Source organism: Parasteatoda tepidariorum, chromosome 3, assembly GCF_043381705.1.
Source record: "Parasteatoda tepidariorum isolate YZ-2023 chromosome 3, CAS_Ptep_4.0, whole genome shotgun sequence".
NCBI lineage: Eukaryota > Metazoa > Arthropoda > Arachnida > Araneae > Theridiidae > Parasteatoda > Parasteatoda tepidariorum.
This window is the reverse complement of record NC_092206.1, coordinates 49,464,416-49,480,239: the sequence shown is the minus strand read 5'-3', so window position 1 is coordinate 49,480,239 and position 15,824 is coordinate 49,464,416. Positions and strand designations below refer to the sequence as shown.

The window sequence follows — 15,824 nt, the reverse complement described above, 5'->3', positions numbered from 1 at the left end:
CTATCTAATATTTTCAAACATGCTCTTTAATATTAGCTTAACTTTGTTTTAATAGGAATTTTCAAGATGCTTACCTCCCTTGTAAGTAATAGTTGAGAATATTATAAGTACATATAAGTTTTACTAGTTATAAGTGTATATATTTATTTTGATATGAGTGAACTTATTTATTTAGAAAATTAAGGATAAAATAAATCAAAATTCTCTATAAAATCATAATAAATAGTATGAAAACAGTTATTTTTTAATAAAATTATAAATAAAAAAAACATTTTGACTTTTATTTTAACTCTATATTAAATTTTATCTGTATTAAATTTGAATTATTAATTTAATAGTTATTGTTTATCTTTTTGTTTTGACAGTAACCCCATTTTGTTTCGACACCAATTGTCAAAACAAAAAGGGGGATTGGATTTATTGTCAAAATCAAAATAATTAAAAAACGTAGTAGAATGATCACTTGTAATTTTATATATGTACATACTTTTATTTATATTTACTTCATATTTATAATAGTTATTAATTATTTTTGCTCTAAAGTCAAAAGTCATGTCAAAAAGGAGGTTCTGATATGACTGTTAAAACCGAATATAACTATCGTGTCAAAAACTTACTGACCATAGCACTGACCAGGTTTATTTGATATTCAGCCTAACTAAATTTATACAATAAGTTAAAAATTTATCAAAGCATCCAGGTTCATCCCTCCTACGAAAACCATTTATTTTTAGCTAAACTATCTTATGTAATATATTAAATTTTAATTTGAATTAAATTAATCGTAGTATAAAAACTATTTTTTTTCTCACACTACAGTTAGGAATTAAATTTTTTTTAAAATGACTAATTCTTCATGAGCTGTCAAAAATACATTTGAAGAATTGGTACATACAGCAATATAATACAAATTATATTGATTGTTATTCTCTTAATTAGGGTATTCTTACTTTGGTTTTTCAATTGATAAATGTACGTTCGCTGAGGTGCACTCTCTTCCAACTCTCCCAAATACATTTGAATTCTCGTTCATTTATCCTCTCTCTATATTAAAATTCAACAACTGCACCATTTTGCATTCCACATTACCACATTACTCCCTAAAATTAACTTAATACTAAAATTTTTAAGATTTGTTAAAATATATTGGTATGTCGAATAAAACTTGATATTACACATAACTTGATATTACACTTAATAACAACTTATTGATAAAATAAAATTGTAAAGCATCCTAAAGTTTAAACCGTGATCATGACGAAAAGACACTAATGTTGATAATGGTTTGCATCTCTTTGGAAAATTTGTGTAACTAAGGTTTGCATGTTTTAATTTAAAACATGATTTCAAGTTCTCGTCAAAAAGACGACTTCTCAATTTATTCTTGATAAGGTTCGTGCTTGAAAGTGATTGTTTGCATGGCTATGTAGACCAGAATAAGGAAAGAACAACAAATGCTAGTTTTTTCAGCTAAGTTAGGAATAAGTTAGGCATGTTCTTTCTTTTCCAGGTCTTATAAAGCTGACCACTTCTGCCGTAAGCAAAGCTCCCAATGTTTGTGGCCATATCAGAGCTAAGAAATTCTATTTTCGAGCCACAATAATTCTTTGTTTTTTAAATCCAGCAAGTAGGGTTCAAAGTTACCAATGTCAATATTAAAGAGAGAAAGATTTAATTCTGATACAGTAGTATTGAGAGGGTTTTTTCTTGATTTATTATTTAAGGGTTATTTATTAATTTCTGAAACTTGCTAAGAAAAACTTTTGTCATTCAAATCTGCTGTTTTGAAATAGCAAATGTCAATATCAGAATTATTTTCATCACAATGTTTCAACAGACTTGAAAAGTGAATCTAAGTTTCCCTTTCAGTATCTTTAGCTAAAAGAGAGAATTTGTTATCAAAGAAAATAAATTCTTCTAACTTTGAACACGGATATCAGTATTATTCTTGTCAGTGCAGTTGTACTGGAATCAGTACAATTGCCCATTGAAGTACATCAGTAAAATTTTTTTTAGAATTAGTAAAATGGCAATTTTGACTTGATACACTAACGAAAAATCAAAATTTCGTGTCAAAATGGTAGGGTTTCTTGTTTTTAGACATTTTGTATTTGCTATTTTGTGAGAGGGCCACACTTAGGAGCCAAAGAGCAGCTATATTTGGCTCTCGAGCCACGGTTTGCCCCTCACTGTCCAAGGCGAATTAATACCTTTTATGGATTAATTAAGCTTTTTAGAAAAAAGACTTTTTTTATTACAAATTGTACCTATTACCGAAATTAAAAAGGCATCATTGGCTTCAAAAATAGTATTAAAATTTTTCGCTGTTCTCATATCCGTATCTACGTAACTTATGTTCATTTTGATAGACAAAAGGATTTGTTATGACGGATGAGAATACCTTTTTCCATGTATTTAGCTTTTTAATACAAAATATTTTTTCTCTCCAATTTTTACCTTTTACAAAAATTAATAAAATTTTGTTCTTGAAAATAATTTGTAGCGACGCTTATATTTTTTCAATCATTTTTAGCGAACTAATATCCGTACTGATTTTGAAGGCTGTAAAAAATCTCTATTATTGACCTCCAGTAGTGCTTAATTGAAAGTGGTAGTTAAAACTACTGATAATGCCATGAGAACCTATTTTAGCCTATTTTATGATAGCCAATTTAAGCTCCTAATAATGATACTGTTGATTCGGTTTTTTTCTGTCTCCGAAACAGATTAAGTACCCTATTATAACCATACTACAAAGTCTTGGCACCTAATAAACAACCTTTCTTTCTTTTTTTAATTTCTTGTACAGTGCGCAAAATAAAAAACGGACCACCCCGAATAACTTTTTATCTAATTATCTCATCTTCATGTTCTTGATCTTGATGATTCGAGGGATGACTTCAAATATGCTATTTAATTAGTGCTGACGCCATTTCAAGTTACGAAATCAGACACAAAAACGTACTTTCTCTGACTAAACTTTTTTTCGACGGATTCTGATTTCTGACCCTCAAAATATAGGGGGTAGCCGCAATCTGGGAAATATGGTCCCAATAGTTTGATCAGGAGAGCGGTCCAATGTTTGGAGTTCTTAATGTTCATTTGACTTAATACATATTTCATTACATCTCATCTCGAGGACTTAGTAAGCGAGTTGAAACATTTTTGCACACAGGTATTGAATTTGTTTATCTGAAGATAATTCCATGCCAAATATACTTTTAGTAATTATTTAAATTATTTTTTTATTATTTTATTTAATAGTAATCGAAAAACTTTTGATTTGCGAGGTATGAAATTTTGAATCACTTTAACGATTAAAATTTTCCGTGGCAAAATAATTTTTTTTTGTTAAATAGTAACTGAGAAATCGAATTTTAAAAGTACGACTTGAAATTTAATTTCTCAGGAAATATTGACAGATTTTGTGCAAATTTTATATTTCGCAATGTAGAATTGCATTCCTTGAAATAATATGAAAAACTATAAGCTTTACAATTCAAAATTTTTTCGACTATTATTAAATAAAATGAGGAAAAGTAATAAAAAATTACTGAAAGCTATTTTTTGCATTGAATTAACTTAGAATAAATTAATTTTATAATTGTGTGCAAAATTCTTTTAAAAAGTTTTTGCGATATAGCATTATACGTAAAAAGTAAAATTAACATTATGGGTTCATGTTTCCTGAATTGCAGCGACCCCCTAAATTTTTGGGGTTAAAAATCCGAATCCGTTGAAAAAATGTATGTTTGTCCTTGAAAAATACGTTTTTGTATCGGATTTCGCAACTTAAATTACCGTTTGCACTAATTAATTAGCATATTTTAGGTTACCCTCTCGGACCATTGAGATAGTGTCCTAAAATGTGAAGATCCAATAATCAAAAGAGTGGTGCGTTTTTTATTTTGCTCACTGTATGGTCCAGTGTTATATAATTTACCATAATATAGATTAGAAAGCAAACTCACCAAAATCAAGATTAGCAATACATATAGTATCATTTAACTAGTGACAGTTATAATTTGCCTCAATCTTCGCACGGCTTAAAAGATTTTTTTTTTTTTTTTTTTTAAATTTGTTCTTTATCAATTACCCTTATTTGAATTTATAGAGGTCCGCTTCGAAAACGTAAGTTTAAACGTCAATTTAAAAAACACGTTATTCCATATACCTTTTAAAATACGAGTTCGATGACATCATCACCATATTTTGTGAAGTTATTAGCATTGATTTTATTATTGATAATCTAACATAAGAAACCAATTCTATATAATTCATAAAAACATGAGATAAAGCTAATTTGTGATTAATTAGCAGGGGTCTGTTTAGAAGAAATTTGGGTCCGTTAACGGACCCTTCACAAAATATCTTTTCATAAAAACGGACCCTTCACAAAATATTTTAGCTTAAAAACGGACCCTTCACAAAATGATTTTTTTTTAATGGGACCCTTCCTAAATTTGTTTATCTTCATTATTGTTTTGTTAATTGAATAAACCCTTCCCAGGGCAAAAAACAAGAAATATGGATGTAAACGAATTAAGTTTTGTCTCCGGCAGACGATTTTTCCTTTATTCGTCCGAAATGAATATTCTGCGTTCAGCAGTATAGGCTAAATACCAAATGTTTGTATGTTGCATCTCGAATTTAAAAGCAGCAATTGCTGTTTATTTTTGAAAATTTAATTTTCTTTATTATAATTTTACAGTGCCGAGCATAATCTTGTATCTATTTACAATTTAAAAACTCCTTGAAAAACTTTTTTGCAATAACCGGACCCTATTTGCACAAATTCATAAAAGCGGACCCTGGTCGAAAGAATGTGAGTAATTTTTTCACAATTTCACGAAAACCGGACCTTTCACAAAATGTCTGGACAGACCCCTGATTAGAGTTGAGAACTAGCGAATCACTTATAAAATATTTAAACCTATGGGAAACTCTCTTTGGGATGTAGCTCGCACACTTATAAACATTCTGCATTATTTATAGATTGAAATTTTAACTTTCCTCTCCATAAAATAACTTTTAAATACATTGTTAATAATGAATTTAATGTTTTAAAATAGTATAATAGTCTAATAGTATAATAGTATTTTGTTTTAAACACTTCTAGTTAAAATTTTTAAATTTTTTTTTTATTTTATAAATTTTGCATACTTTGCGATATTTATAACTACTTTGCATACTTAATTTATAACTACATTGCAAAACTTATAACTATTTTGCATGCTTTGCATAATTTAGACATGCGTAACATAATATTTTACAGCCATTTCATTATCTACTAATTGGGGACACTGTGTATTTTATTTATTCATTTAATATTTTTTTCTTCAAGAAGAATTATTACTTAAATTTTTATTTCCTAGAACTCGAGCGAACCATGGTTGTTTTGGTCAAAACTTTATTTTAAGAATATCAGTAGATAAAGGCTTTATTTACTTTTCAGAAATCCTGCTTGGATCTCAATTAAAGTAATTGATTTGAATTTATTTGAAGATTTGAACGCACCACTCTCTAAAGTATAATTATGTATCAATTGGTGGTGAAAATAGCATCCTTAGGAAGAAAAAAATAAACAATTCTTGCATGTAATTTTAATGTTTACATTTGCTGCATATTTTTCTTGTACAGTGCTGCGAAAAACAAACAAAAAACTAATGCATAATTTTAAAATTGAGCCAGTAAAGCCTTATTAATTAGTATATGTATCTATTTTCAAATGCAGGAAATTCTACATTGCAGGGGGGAAAAAAATGACTAATTGGCGAATAACTTATGATTTAATGATCGGATTTTCACGCAATCGGACGCTACCTTCATGGTTTGAGAAGGATCTTAAGTATGATAATAAAATAAGTTAGAAATATTTCAAGTTACGATTTAGTCGCCAGAAATACCAACTTTTTTTGAATGTACGTACCTTTTGTAATGGATTCTGATTCTTGATATGTTAGAACGTAATTACCTTACATTCTAACATATCAAGAATCAGAATCCATTACAAGGAACAGAAATTTTTGCTTAATGAATTTAAGCAAAGTAATTTTAAATTAAAAAATTTAAATTAAATAGTTTGAATAGTTTCTTGGTGGTAACATTTCTAATTCTTCTTTTTAATAAAATCTTCTTTAGTTCATCCTAGGCAATTTTTTTCTCAAAAAAATAGTTACGATAAATTATCTATTTCACTTTTAGTGAGTGTTTAATCAAGATTTTAAAAATTTTTGAATTTTCAAATAATATTAACTTATTTACTTTTATTAAATTTTAATACTTAAACCTTCAAACATTACCAACCAGGATTTATTTGTATCCTTTACAGTTTATCTATACCGCATACAAATAAAACATTTAAGTGACTGAATTTTTTGTGACATCGCCCCTCTGTCTGTCCACAGAATTTAATAAGAGTAATTTTTTAGGATAAGTTGATTATCTCCCCATGCTTTAGTTAATTATTTTATTTTTAAAGGAAAATGTATTCACAATTTAAGGCAATGACATTAAAACTTATAGTATAAGTTAATTTTTGAAGTTAAGTATAAACTTTAAAATTTCAAGTTTTACCTAAGATTAATATTTTTAAATAAAATAATTATTATTTATATAAATTCTCCAAAAATAACTGGCAAAATGTCTTGGGATGAGTTGTTTCCTAACTCCGACTTGAAGGGAAAGAAAACTAAATAATTAAGTATAATTAATTGGAACTCTTAAACATAATTTAGATTTATTATTCTACTAAGCACCAGATTCCCCGTTCAAGAAAAACGGTAACTATAAAAAAAATAAAGTTAAAAAATCTTATGCCATTTTTATGTAAATTAGAATAGGCTATTAATAATTCCTTATGGAATATGATATGGTTTTTCTTTTTCGTATTTATGGCATAAATTATTCCGGACAAAAAAATAAAATGAAATTTTCATTTCGAAGATTACACAAATGGATTTCAAATGGATGTTGTGGAAAGAAAGACGGTTAAATCGGTTTTCTGTGTTGCAAGCCGCTATTCCTGTTGTGTATGGGCCCTCAAGGTAGACAAGTGCTAGTGGTATGCGAAGCACGTGGATTCGCGCGCCCTCTTGAATTCAGCTGTATTCCTTCCCCGTTTTGGAATTTTACTTTTCCCCGTTATTAAGGGAGGGGACAACTACAAATATTTTGCACTTTAGTTTATGTTTATGGGGATGAAATAAAGGTGGCAAGAATTAACGTCGTTATTATTGATCACAATGAAACGTAAAACATTGAAGCTCCCATTTAAGGAAGGAAAAAAAAAAGGTAATCTTTGAATAATATAAAAATAGGTAAATAGAGCTTTAACCGAATATTTTTTTTGGACATCAGTTGAAAGATCCCCTCCCCCCTCCTTACTAAGAAGTTTGAACACTAATTGTTTTTACTAATTAAATTATAGATTCGTAAATATGCCGACTATACTATTCAGGGGTCTGTTTAGAAGAAATTTGGGTCCGTTAACGGACCCTTCACAAAATATTTTAACTTAAAAACGGACCCTTCACAAAATATTTTTTCTTTTAATCGGACCCTTCACAAATTTGTTTATCTTCATTATTATTTTGTTAATCGAATAAACCCTTTCCAGGGCAGAAAACAAGAAAGATGGATGTAAACGAATTAAGTTTTGTCTTCGGCAGACGATTCTTCCATTATTCGTCCGAAATTAATATTCTGCGTTCAGCAGTATAGGCTAAATACCAAATATTTGTATGTTGCATCTCTAATTTAGAAGCAGCAATTGTTGTTTATTTTTTAAAATTTAATTTTTTTAATTATAATTTTACAGTGTTGAGCATAATCTTGTATGTCTTTACAATTTAAAAACTCCTTGAAAAAGTTTTTTTTTGCAATAACGGACCCTATTTGCACAAATTCATAAAAGCGGACCCTGGTTGAAAGAATGTGAGTAATTTTTTCACAATTTCACGAAAAACGGACCTTTCACAAAATGTCTAGACAGACCCCTGCTATTAATAAACTTATAATAGATATACTATTAATAAACTTATAGTTATTAATATACTGTTCATGAACTTATAATAATTTGTCTCTTAGACAAATCCATCCTATTGTTACATTTTGTATTTAAAATGTAGCAGGGCAAGAAACTTCGATATTTTACTAATTACTTAATTGTAATTATTACTTACTTTACTTTATTGTTAAAACTGAACGGATTCATGAGGTTTTTTTATTCATAATTTTAAAACTACCCCTCCTTGAAATACTTTCTTAAAAATTGTATTTATTTGGGAATACGGGGTTTTATTTTTCCCCATTTGCTAAATCATAGGAACCTGGCAAAAAAAAGAAAGAAAAAAAAAAAGAAATCCAATTCTACGATAATTTTAGATTTACGAAACTATAAAAAGATTTGTAACAATCTCTCAAAACAGAGCCGCGATGGCTTAGGGGATAGAGCGTTTGCCTTCCAATGAGGTGAATCGGGTTCGATCCCAGAGATGGCTGGTCGATACGGATTCCGCATCCGGCTTCCATCGTAAAATATCCTCAGTGGTTGACGGATCATGGGTTTGAGTCCGCTTGCCGGCAGGTTATTCCGTGGGAGGTTCTCGTGGTCTTTTTCTCCATGTAACGTAAATGCGGGTTAGTTCCATCTGAAAGTCCTCCACGAAGGCAAATTTCTCCCAATACTTGATTCAGGAGTTTCCTTGTTTTTTGGATTGGATTCAAAATTGCAAGACTGCGGAGTTGAACCTTAGTAGTCGTAAACCCAAAACGGCCGCTCAATCGACTGTTATAAAATAATATAAAATCTCTCAAAACAGGGTCTTTTACAATGAGACTGAAATAATCTTTCAGCTAATCGTTCATTTCACCTCGTTAATCCGCAGCGGATAATGGATGAGTGGCAAGAAATCAAGATATGAGAGAATGAATTGATAATTCAGTTCCTTACTTGCTGATTTAAATTAGTAAATTGAAAATCCTTGATTATTAAGCTGCTAACGTGAGTTGACATTTATGTATTAATTATTCTTATGTATATAATAGACCATAAAATTGGCCAGTAATTTGCTTTAAAATGTGAAGGAGGGATAAAAAAATATCTGAGTTAATTTTAGCCAATTTTGAACTCTCTCGTTTAGAAATGTGTATTTGCTAAAGACGCAAGGCCACATTGACTAGGAGCTTTTTGTGAAAACTGGGTGGACAAGGGTCTGTTTAGAAGAAATTTGGGTCCCTTAACGGACCCTTCACAAAATATATTTTCATAAAAACGTATCCTTCACAAAATATTTTAGCTTAAAAACGGACTCTTCACAAAATAATTTATCTTTTAATCGAACCCTTCACAAATTTGTTTATCCTCATTATTGTTTTGTTAATCGAATAAACCCTTCCCAGGAAGGTGGGGGAAAGAAAGACCAATATAAATGAACTAAGTTTTGTCTTCGGCAGATCCTTCTTCCTTTATTCGTCCGAAATGAGTATTCTGTGTACAGCAGTATAGGCTAAATACCAAATATTTGTATATTGCATCTCTAATTTAGTAGCAGCAATAGCTGTTTATTTTTTAAAATTTATTTTTTTTATTATAATTTTGCAGTGTTGAGCATAATCTTGTATCTATTTACAATTTAAAAACTCCTTGAAATTTTTTTTTTGCAATAACAGGACCCTGTTTGCACAAATTCACAAATGCCGGACCCTGGTTGAAAGAATGTGACTTAACGTTTATTTTAAATTCGCAAATCACGAGTAATTTTTTCACAATTTTACAAAAACGGACCTTTCACAAAATGTTTGGGCGGACCCTTGGTGGAGGAAAAGTTAAAAATCTTTATATTAATTTACATACACATTACTATCGACTCCTTTAATTAAGCAAAAAAATTTTTTTTGATGGAGAAAACCGTAAAATCACTCCCCCATCAAAAAAAAAAAAGAAAAACACCGAAAAGAAAATTTTTATTCGTTGTTAACCTTTCGAGATTATTGTAATAAAATCCATAAAAAAAATTGCTGACAAACAATATATCAACACATAAGTAATAATAACTAAACAATTTATGAACTTCAAATATAATTAGAAATTCTAATAAGAGGGGAAGTATTATATGTAAGAGGACGTTGCAGCCAAAAATCGCGATTCAACCAATTGGATAATTTTTGAGTTGTCAAATTTTAAAAATGTCGTATATTTAAAATTTGATTTCACGAGAACTATTCAACCAATTAAATCCAAATTTTGTATTCTGAAAAAAAAAATTACCTTCTTTAAAATAATTTCAAGTTTTTTTCGATAATCATTAAACTAAATGAAGAAAAATAATATAAATTATTTATTGCAAAATACGCAAAAAGTAAAATTATCATCAAGGGGTCTGACTGAACTTCAACCGCTTTTCTGACCAAACAATTAAGACCATATTTCCCAGATTGCCACTACCCTTCAATATTGAGAGTCAGGAATCCAGATCCGTCAAAAATTAGATATGTTTGTTTAGCGAAAAATCATTTTTGTTCCTGATTAAAATATCGTCTACACTAATTTAGAATTTTTAAGTTTAGTTTCTCGAACCATTAATACGTGAAGATCGGGTCATATCGCTGGTTCAAAACTAAAACGACACTTTTGCAAACATAATAAGTTTCAGAAGTTTCGTTTTAGTTTTGAACCAGCGATATGATCTAATATGATATTCAGTGTTCCTCCCCCTCTTCCTTTTGCTGTTGTTGTTGTTCATTTACGTCGCACTAGAGCTGCACAATGGGCTATTGGCGACGGTCTGGGAAACATCCCTGAGGATGATCCGAAGACATTCCATCACAATTATGATCCTCTGCGGAGGGGATGACTCTCCCGCTTCGGTAGCCCGACGGCCTGAGCACGAAGTCGAGCACTTTACGGTAGAACAGTTTAACGAGGACCAATACCGCACACCCTCGGTCCCTACGCAGACTGATCCAAGTGATCACCCACCCGCACACTGACAGCAGCCACCGATGCTTGACTTCGGTGATCTGCTGGATCGGTGATCTCTTCCTTTTGCATTGAATATAAAATAGTAATAGCAAGGGTGCATTTTTTACGAAAGAAATTTTATTTCTTATCATTAGATTCAAATTTAAATGATTAATGAATGTTTTTAGTTTGTTTGAATCATGAGTAATAGCATTGTTTTGTAATTTTAACTAAAAACTTAGTAATATATGTTATTTTATTTTATGTCCGTTGTTGAACAGCCGACCCAGTGTTGCGTTTACGACTACTAATTCCGTAGCCTTGTAATTTTAAACCAATCCAAAAGACAAGGAAACTCCTGGATCAGTACCCTCATAGGTATGATTTGTTATGGAAACATGGAGGACTTTGCGACTCGACAGATTTAACGTGCATCAGTCACCATTTACTACACGGAGAGTCTGCGGCCGGTGGGGTCCGAACCCACGAACTTTTGGACTTGTGCCTAGTGCTCTACCAACTAGGCTATCCCGGCCTCTTAGTTATATGTTATGGCCGGGATGCATAACCTTTTTTAATAGCGGCCCGCAAAAACTTTAAAAAAAAAAAAAAGACATGTTGGTGCCAACTGAGTAAAATAAAATTAATTTAAAGATATAATTACTTATGCAGTAACTTGTAAAATTAGTAAGAAATTATGTTTTCCTGCAAGTATTGTTTTCAGAATGTAACTTGAATAAATAAAATGATTACAATTTAGTTTAGGATAAGTCAGACCAGTAAAAATAATAATATTAATTATCTAATACAGCGGTGTTTTTTTTCCACTTTTTATATTTTACATTAGTATTCCTCTTATGTACATATTTTTAATGATATTTAAAACTCTTCTAAGGGGATTTATCAAGTTTGGGGGCCAATATTGGCCAGTTGGCCATTAGACCCTTGTATAAAGGATGCCTCCTTTTGTATTCGCTCATTAATTTATTACATTTTGTTTATGCTTATTCTTTTGTAGTTTAAAATGATACATCCAATATAAATAAATTTCTTTCCTTTGTCTTGGCAATAGGACATAATTAAATATTACCTCTACCCTATAACAGTTAATATGCGATTATAAATATTCTTAATATTATAAATATTTATTTCTGGTGTTAATGCAAAAAAAAAAAAAGAATTCTTTAGCTGCTTATTCACATTTTTAAATAAATTCGTTTAATTCCTTATGATTATTTAGAAATATAATACCATTTTGGTGATATTCAACCAGCCCAATGTCTTAATTATCCAACAACATTGAAAACAGTTCGAAAATTTAATGTATTTCTAAACCAAATAATATTGTTTTGTGGGTATAAAAAATTAACCTGTGAGTATAATAATCATAAAAAATACACGAAAAATACCGAATAATAAATAATTTTAAATTCCATCCACAAAAAATTTAAATAATCGATTTTAATTTACATTCTTCTGTTCCTCCTTGATTTTTTAAGATGCGATAAATTTCAGATTCTAGGTAACAAATTAGCTTCTGTCCAACCTATAAAATATTAACACTATGATAATTAACTTAACGGTTACATAATCTTGTCACCTGAAATGGAATGGATCTATGATATTGCGCATTAATTTTTTCGACTGGTCCCTTGTGTCTCTCTATGGGGAGAGGCGCATGATGACACTTTGCTGGCTCAAGGATTTGAAATCGCAGTTGCTTTGTAGCTCGGGAATTTCGTGGAGGAGGGGACGATGCTATTCGTGCATAAAGCAATGCCCTGTTCCCCCCCCATCTCTCCTCCTCTGTGTTTTGCCAATTCTATTCCCCCTCAACGTTTGCCGCGCTGCTCAAGAAAGTATGCGCTTTGATTATTGCTTTTTTTTCTCTTCTTAATATGTGTATGTATGCTACTTGCATACCGTGGAATGATGGCACGCGTTTTCTCGAAATTATTCTCCCAAGAGAAGTTGACCTTGAAAAGCTTTCTTGCATAATAGAGGCTACTCCCAATATTATGTTATGTCTATTTTCCTAGAACTCACTTGGATTTCCTTGTGTTGCACTCTTATTATTTTTTTAAGAGTTTATTTTGTTTCAAGAAATTTTTTTTTCAAATAAAAATAATTTAAGTGAATAATTTGGTTTGTAATCCGAAGTATAATGTTTTATTTTTATTTCGTGTTGATATGAGATAATCTGGATTTAAGCAACCTCTTTTTTTTTTTTTTTTTTTTTTTTTTTTTTTNTTTTTTTTTTTTTTTTTTTTGTTTTTGTTTGAATGTATTGGAATAAATCGTATGCCAGAATTTAATGTTCTTGCTTTTAAAAGTGTTTTAATAAATCCTATTTGAAAGTTACAAATTAAACTAGAATTAATCTTATGAATGCATACGATATAAATAAAAAAATTAATTTCAATGCTAATCGGTTTAGATTAGGAGTATGTCTTTCTATAAGAAGGGTCGCCGAAAAAAAAAATAAAACTATCATTCGGGGTCCGCTGTGAATGCAGTTTTTATTCCAATTAATTATTTCTTAGTGTAAAAAGAAAAATATTTGTTTTGAAAATTTATAGTCAAAGTATGACATTATCTTTCAAAGTAATGAAATAAAATGTTTAAAATAATATAATATTTTAAAGTGGATGTGTAGTATTTTCGAAGTATTAAAAAAAAGCAATTAAAAAAAAAGCGGAATTAAGCAAGTGTTTTTTTTNTTTTTTAAATAAAACTAAAATATATTTCAGATTTTTAACTTTCCGTATGGGTGATTCTACAATATTTTTAGCATAAGTTGTAAAAGATAAATAAGAAAAATTTTAGAAAATCATTAAATTTCTTCAATTTGTTAGTAGATACAATAGTGTTTTGTCAGCAGGGCTTAAAAGTCTATTTTTTTTAAAACTCTTATTTGATAGCAAAAAGTTTATTAACTCGATTCTAAGCATAGTTTTAAAGCAAAAAAAATTTTTTTTAACACTCTTACTGTATCAATCTTCATATCTGGATATTTTTATAATACTGATAATAAAATTAACACCATTCCAATCTATATTCATTTGGCCCGTAAATTATAAACGAGTAAATACACGTAAGGGAAAAGGGCTGGTGGATGACAATTCAGAATTAGTGTTCTCAACAAGCAATATCACTAAATATATGTATAGCTTTGTTTGCTGTCGGGATTTGTTGGATTTGTAAGGGTTATCACTATGCTTAGTTAAATGCAATTATATTTTACATTCTTGTTTTTAAAAAACAATGTTGGTGACGAGTTAAGACTTTTAAGGAAGCAAATCTTACAAAGTAATCATTAAATCTTTCAAGAAAAGTAAAGTACAATTTCAATCAGAACAATAAGTTACTAAGCTTGTGTTGTAACAGTGTTGCCATTTTTGAAATTTTTTATCGATTTAAAAAAGCATATTGTACTTTTTAGCCATGTGGATGATATTATTCTATGTTCATGTGGCATTATTAGTATTGGTTAGTTTGTTTCAATATGCTGTAAACCGTGTGCATGATAATTTCAGAAAATATGTCTTTAAAAATTTAAATCTCAATTTTTTTTTCAATTAGAGAGAATTGTATAATTTATGCCCAAAAACTTTTCGCTTACATGTGTCCAATTAGATCTGATTTAATTCAGATGGCTAGGCATAATCACCTTTAGAGTTGCAAGTACCCAATTGTTAATCGCTTGAAAGTCGCTCAACGTCGAGTTCATGAGAGAGAACCAAGCAATTAGTCAGAGTTACGCTGCCGAAGACAATAATGTCAAAGTGGAGCCGCGAAACAGTGGGTTTCTGAAGGCCCGCCGAATATCCATTGAACCGAATGCAGCAACACAGCGAACCCGAAAACTAGTTCCATCTTTCCGTCTTGCAATATTTGTCATTGTTTAAGACCTTCCTTTGTGTTGTTTTATTTCAAATTAAGTACGTAATCCACTGTATGAGCTTAATTAATGAAACCACGAAGTGACGAGTCTGTGTATGAGGAGAAAACATTCATATAGCAATGCTGTTTATTGCAGCTAGATCAATGTGGTGCTTTGAATCAGTAAGTTCATGAGGGGGCGAGCTGGTTACCAAAGACGTCTAGTACCTATATGTAAACATTAGTTGAATATCGATTATACGAATTCCAATTATCAATTGACTTTCGAATATGAATACATAGATTAAAAATATCAAGGTTACGCGATTTTCCTAATCACCACACTTTTCCCCTTTCTGTTACCATAGTTACGAAAAACTTTGTTTTTCTTACTGCTGTGCATTTCAATTTGAAGTGGAAATATACTGGCGTGTGAAAAAAAGCATACCACGTGGATGTCACGGGAGCGGGAGGGAAAAGTTCGGAGAGTGGGGAAATCATGTAACCTTGAGACTCCTACTCTATGAACAAAGAGTATAGTACTGCATAATAACCATATTATTTTTATTTATTTTTTTAGTCACAGAGTTTTCAAGTCTAACGAGTATTTTTTTTTCTATCTTGCTAATTTGTGATTCTCTGTGTTAGGACAATCGAGATAAGCTGGCGGTGTTCTAGCTGTAAAATAAAATAGCAATTACTTGAATGAGCGTGGAAGTAAAGATGAAGTTGACGTCCTACAATTCAAATAAGGCCTTCTTGAAACACTGTTTCCGAAAATATCTCTTAACTGCGCACTGTGCTTCAGTAATAAAGAGTGTAACAAGAATCAAACCATTTTTTAATTTACACTAAACACCTCTGCTTTTGTCTTTAAGTTATCTTAAGATTTTGTCTTTAAGTTATTTTGTTTATCATAGGTTGTTTTTACAAAGTACATTGTAATACATAGTTCTAGCTCTGAATTTCTGTACATATT

General features: G+C 30.2%; 1 protein-coding gene across 2 annotated transcripts in view; it reads left to right on the top strand.

Moving 5' to 3' along the window:
• Positions 1 to 15,824, top strand: part of LOC107440564 (uncharacterized) — a 60,635-nt gene that overhangs the window by 6,329 nt on the left and 38,482 nt on the right. The window lies entirely within an intron of this gene.